Here is a 7,124-nt window from a genome sequence, read left to right on the forward strand (position 1 = left end):
AGAAGAAGAAGAAGAAGAAGAAGAAGAAGAAGAAGAAGAAGAAGAAGAAGAAGAAGAAGAAGAAGAAGAAGAAGAAGAAGAAAGAGAAGGAGGAGGAGAAGAAGGAGAACACGAAGAAGAAGAAGAAGAGTAGTAAGTAGAAGTAATATTATTTAGTAGCCAAGTGGATATATGTTTGAATGCCTTTATATTACTCTATCAACTGGAAAGAAAATATTTAATAAATTAGTATGTATTTCTTGGATCCTAATAATGTCATTAGTTTATTTTTAAAATTTTATTACTTTCACTATTTTGTTTAAGTGTCTTAAGAAAGTCTTTTAATCAATATCTTGCAACAAGTATATGTAACGTAACAAAATATCCTTTAAGATGTCATATAGGATGTTGTAATGAGAGAGTTACACAATATAGGAAGTAACATTAGATTTTTAGATGTAAAAAGTTAAAGGGTAAATCAAGTTTTGACTTTTGACATATAAATTGTCATGAATGTGTAGAATTTACTAAAGTGTGGTCACTTGAGAAGTGAATCAGTGAGTCGAAAATGTTTAAGTGTAGTTACTTGAAAGGTGAACTTGTGTTTTGAATATAGTTAAGTGTGGTCACTAGAGAAGTGAATAAGTGACTTGAAAATGTTTGTGTAGGTACTTGAAATGTGGACTTGTGTTTTGAATTCAGTTAAGTGTGCTCATTAGAGAAGTGAATTAGTGAGTCAAAAATATTTAGTGTAGTTACTTGAAAGGTGGTGTGTGTTTTGAATATAGTTAAGTATGGTCACTAGAGAAGTGAGTTAGTGAGTCAAAAATGTTTAAGTGTAGGTACTTAAAATGTGGACTTGTGTTTTGAATTTAGTTAAGTGTGATCACTTAAGAAGTGAGTTAGTGACTTGAAAATGTTTAAGTGTAGGTACTTGAAATGTGGACTTGTGTTTTGAATTTAGTTAAGTGTGGTCACTTGAGAAGTGAATAAGTGATGTGAAAATGCTTAAGTATAGGTACTTGAAATGTGAACTTGTGTTTTGAATTTAGTTAAGTATGGTCATTTGAGAAGTGAATTAGTGAGTCGAAAATGTTTAAGTGTAGTTACTTGAAAGGTGGACTTATGTTTTGAATATAGTTAAGTATGGTCACTTGAGAAGTAAGTTAGTGACTTGAAAATGTTCAAGTGTAGGTACTTGAAATGTGAACATTTCATTTTGAATTTAGTTTTGTTTGATAACTTGTGAAGTGAATTAGTGACTTGAAATGTTTAAGTGTAGTTACTTGAATTATGAATTAGTGACTTTTGTTTTTAATTTAGGTACTTGAAATGTGAACTTGTGTTTTGATTTTAGTAAAGTGTGGTTACTTGAGAAGTGAATTAGTGACTTGAAAATGTTTAAGTGTAGGTACTTAAAATGTGAACTTTTCATTTTGAATTTAGTTTGGTAACTTGTGAAGTGAACTAGTGACTTGAAAATGTTTAGGTGTAGGTACTTGAAATGTGAACTTTTCATTTTGAATTAAGTTTTGATTGGTAACTTGTGAAGTGAATTAGTCACTTGAAAATGTTTAGGTGTAGGTACTTGAAATGTGAACTTTTGATTTTGAATTTAGTTTAGTTTGGTAACTTGTGAAGTGACTTAGTGACATGAAAATGTTTAGGTGTAGGTACTTAAATGTGAACTTTTTATTTTGAATTTAGTTTAGTTTGCTAACTTGTGAAGTGACTTAGTGACTTGAAAATGTTTAGGTGTAGGTACTTGAAATGGGAACTTTTTATTTTGAATTTAGTTTAGTTTGGTAACTTGTGAAGTGACTTAGTGACTTGAAAATGTTTAGGTGTAGGCACTTGAAATGTGAACCTTTCATTTTGAATTTCGTTTAGTTTGGTAACTTGTGAAGTGACTTGAAAATGTTTAGATGTAGGTACTTGAAATGTGAACTTTTCATTTTAAATTTAATTTAGTTTGGTAACTTGTGAAGTGACTTAGTGACTTGAAAATGTTTAGGTGTAGGTACTTGAAATGTGAACTTTTCATTTTGAATTTAGTTTAGTTTGGTAACTTGTGAAGTGAATTAGTGACCTGAAATGTTTAAGTGTAGGTACTTGAAATGTGAACTTTTCATTTTGAATTTAGGTTAGTTTGGTAAGTTGTGAAGTGAATTAGTGACTTGAAATGTTTAATCGTAGTTACTTGAATTATGAATTAGTGACTTTTGTTTTGAATTTAGGTACTTGAAATGTAAACTTGTGTTTTGATTTTTAGTAAAGTCTGGTCACTTGAGAAGTGAATTAGTGACTTGAAAATGTTTAAGTGTAGGTACTTAAAACATGAACTTTTCATTTTGAATTAAGTTTAGTTTGGTAACTTGTGAAGTGAATTAGTGACATGAAAATGTTTAAGTGTAGGTACTAGAAATGTGAACTTTTGCGACTTGAAATTGATTGTGTAGATGGAACCTGATTATAGTTGGATATATCAACGAAATATTGATAATAGAATGAGTAAGGCTGAGAATGAGGATGCGGATGATGAGCCGTAGTTTTTAGTCTTTTGTAGTTTGGATTTGGAACCTCGATAAATTTTGTAAATAATTTAATTTTTAATGTTTGTACTCTTATGGTGGTTGATTGTATATTAAATGATTGGTGAGCTGTATTGTAAAATGGAATATAGCATAGATATATGCTGTTATTTTTTTACAAAATTACCAGAAAAACCGACCATATGTGGTCGTTTACTATAATTAATTAAAATTATTTTACTAAATAAATTATTAAATAAAAAACTAACCATTAGTGGTCAGTTTTGAATTTAAATTAATTTATTAATTTTCACAAAATCGACCACATGTGGTCGGTTTTGTATTTAAATTAATTAACTAATTTTAATAAAACCAATCACATGTGGTCTATTTTTTTTATAAATTAATCAATTCATTTAAAAACAAAACTGACCACTTGTGGTCTGTTTCTTTTGAAAATTTATTTTTGTTTAAAAAACTTTAAAACAAATAATATTGAATTTTAAATATATAAAGTTAAAAAACGACCACTCGTGGTCGGTTTTAAAAAAGCTACCACGCTTTTTTCGACCACGCGTTTTTGTCACAAATGCAGGAAAGCCGACCACATGTGGTCGATTTTTGTTGTCGGTTTTTCTGTTTGTTTTAGTAGTGTGATTTACACTAGGAGGAGTTGTTTCCATATGCCTGATTTACACTAGGAGGAGTTGTTTCCATCAAAATCTTACCATAAGCGTTATTGTATCCATCATTTAGTGTCACGATCCGAGATGAGACCCTGGCTGTGACGAGCATCTCAAATCATAAAGGCTGGAGCGCCCTTTTCCAACTGGCAATCATATACACAATTCATATACTCTCAAGAAATGCGGAAAAACATAGCAAAACGAAAACATGGGCATTCTCTTAATCCAACTAATCATTATGAATATAAGTTCATAAACATTTAGAAACATTTAACATCAGCCTGCGAAATCTCTAATAATACGAGAACAACATTTGTCTAAAAACTAGGACAAGGCCCCCAGTCGAACCATGAACTAAAAATCAAATAACAATATTCCATAAACAAGGCCTTCCAAAATATGGGAGTCTCACCAACTGGTAACTTCTGACAAGCCAATCTACTGCTTAGCGGGGCCCCAGGACTGAGCCTCATATCCTGAAATATAGGGGGTCAATACAAATGTACCGGTATGTAGACAATAAAAAAGTAAAATACAGTTTTATATAATATAGGTGAGAGAATTTCATAAATCATGTCAGCAGAAAATATTTGAAAACATATAGGCATAATCAGTAGGTTTCAAAACATATGAATGAATCTCAACTCGCTTCTTTGTCTTACTTCTGAGCTAGGTGATTCACCCTACATCTCTACAATCCCACGGACTATATGGAATCCACCCTCAACTAGGCGGACATGCCCCCAACCAAAGTTTGCCGCAAAGGCTGGAGTCTCTATATCTAATACGCCAAAGGGCACAAAGCTTGCGTAGAATCCCTATCTTAGGACATCATAAACCCGTATCGTTAAAACTCGATTTCCAGCAATGAGCCCTTACACTTGAATGCCTTTTTCGGGTAATCACCTCACTCTCTTTAAGCCCATTTTTAACCTCTTTAAGACATGCATCTTTTTGAAATCAAAATCTGAAAATCTAATTTTGTTATGGCATTCATCTGTTTGATATCGTCATACCAAGACTTGCAAGTCATAAATCAAGCCATGCAATATCATATTACAGTCTTTTCATTCAAACAAAATACTTGGACCACCAAATCATTCGAATAGTACAAGAGAATTTTTCTATCAAAACATATGAACTTATGTAAAGATTCTCTCTTTCAATTCTTAATTATGTGAGGGTTATTTATTTTGTAGCAAACCATGGAATTCTTTCAATAATCATCTTAAATATTTACAAACCAGAAAACACCTTCTCTTTAGTTCACAACCAATCTCATCACTGAACAATAGCAAAAAAAAAATGTTTATACAATGCTTCTAAATATGAAATTCATCAATTCATAACATGTGAAATCAAGAGGTGTAATAACAAAAGAGGGAATATGAATATTCATGCTCTCAATTCAACTTTCAAACTCAAAACACATACATACATGTATACAAGCAAAAATCAAATTTAAAGGAAGGCCTCAAGACCAAAATATTATTATCAAAAGGGTACACAATGCATACTTGTTAATGTAAGTTCAAAAACCCTTCATAAATATATGATTTCTTAACTTTAAAACTTACTCAAAATGATTTCAATATGCCCATGAAGTTTAGGAAAGCCCCACGTACCTTATGTCACTTAGTTTGAAGATTAGAACCCTAGTCTTGACTCTTTTCTTGAAAATCCTAAACTTAGGGGTTGGATTCTTGATCTCTGAGGAAGAGTTAGGGTTTAGTTTTTTGAGAGAAATTGAGTAATTTTAAGCATATAATGCCCTAATGATATCTTAATCAATTGTTATCACAATTTGGGGCTATAGGGAAAAGATGAGACTGCCTCTCGAAATTTAAATTTATAATTGAAACTCGTTTTGTGACTCACCGCGATGCACCAGATGCATCTTCGTTGTAGGCACCGCGGCATGGTGCAATCACGGTGACCTATTATTTTTGAAATCCAAACACGTCTCAATCCTCACACAAAAAATTCAAAACTTCCTAAAGACATCCCCTTTATACCCTTGAACATGAATCAACTCAAAAATCTATGTCTCAGGCTCAGAAAGATCAATTTAAAATTCATTAAAGTTAAGGGCTCAAAATATGACTAAGTCTTTTAACACTTAGAAAAATTTCAAGTTGTAAGCTCTCTAAGCATGCTACTAAGAGTGGTGTTAAGTCGAGACTGCTATGGGGTGTTACATTATCCCCCTCTTGGGGATCATTCATCCCCGAATGATGACTCGAGTCACAAACAAGCACGATCGCAAGCACACTATGGAAAAAGAGAGAGAGAGAGAGTAGTATATGATTTGTACCTTCAATATCATCATCCATGGTTTCAAAAAGAGTGGGTACTTTGCACGCATGTCATCCTCTGACTCCCAAGTAGCTTCCTCAGCTTTTTTATTCTTCCATAGCACATTAACCGAAACTATCTCCTTACTTCTCAACTTCCAAACTTGGTGATCCAAAATGGCAATGGGTTCTTCTTCATATAACAGAGAGTCTTTTACATTGATCTCCTTTACAGGAAACACTAGGGAATGATCTCCAATACACTTTTTCAACATGGATACATGAAACACTAGATGAATAAAAACCAGAATCGCATGCAAATCTAAAATATAAGCAACCCCATCGATCCTCCTAACAATCTAATATGGTCCTATATAACGAGGAGTAAGCTTCCCTTTCTTTTCGAATCGCATGACTCCCTTCATAGGGGAGACCTTTAGAAATACCCAATCATCAACCTCGAACTCTAACTCTTTCCTTCTAATGTCGGCATAGGACTTTTGGAGACTCTGAGCCGTCTTAATTCACTCCCTAATGAACTTCACTTTCTCCATTGCCTGATGAACAAGGTCAGGCCCAATTAACGAGGTTTCATCCACCTCATACCATCCAATCGGAGACCTACATCTCCTCCCATAAAGTGCTTCAAAAGGAGCCATCTGTATAATGGAATGGTAACTATTATTGTAGGTAAATTCTATCAACGGAAAATGATTCACCTAAATACCCTTAAAGTCTATCATGAAGGACCTCAACATATCTTCTAAGGTCTAAATGGTGTGTTCTGCCTGCCCATCTGTCTGAAGGTAGAAAGCAGTACTTAGGTTCACTTGGGTGCCTTAACCCCTTTAAAAATACTGCTAAAACTGCATGGAGAATTGCATACCTTGGTCGGATATAATAGACACAGGAGCACTATGTAAATGGACTATCTCTTGAATGTAAAGCTTAGCATAGTCATCCCCCAAATAATTCGTTCATACTGGAAGAAAATTAGCGGACTTGGTCATCCGATGTACAATCACCCAAATGGAGTCATATTGGTTATGGGACTTTGGAATCCTCGTAATGAAGTCTATGTTAATAATCTCCCACTTCCACATAGGCAAAGCTATCTCTTGAGAAGTGCCACTTCATCTCATATGCTCTACCTTGACTTGTTGATAATTCAAACACTTAGACATAAAAGTAGCAATATCTTTTTTTCACATTATTCCATCAGTAAATAGTCTTAAGGTCATGATATATTTTCGTAGAGCCTGGGTGAACAACATACCTTAAAGTTTGAGCTTCCTCAAGAATTCTTTCCCATAATCCATCTATATTCGGTACACATAACATACCTTGATACCTCAAAATTCCATCGCCTCCAATTTCAAATGCCATAGTCTTTTGTTGACTAACATCCTTCTTAATCTGCAACAAGATGGGGTCTTCGGCCTGCTTTTCCTTAACTTCATAACATAAGGAGGATTTAGCCACCTCATGACCGAACACTCTTCCATCTTCCAAATACAGAAGTCAAACTCCCATATTTCCAAGTCGATAAATATCCTTTACCATATTCTTCTTTCCTATCTTAACATGAGAAAGACTACCCATTGACAACCTGCTAAGGGCATTGGCCACCATAT

Source organism: Capsicum annuum, chromosome 6, assembly GCF_002878395.1.
Source record: "Capsicum annuum cultivar UCD-10X-F1 chromosome 6, UCD10Xv1.1, whole genome shotgun sequence".
In the NCBI taxonomy this organism is placed as follows: Eukaryota; Viridiplantae; Streptophyta; class Magnoliopsida; order Solanales; family Solanaceae; genus Capsicum; species Capsicum annuum.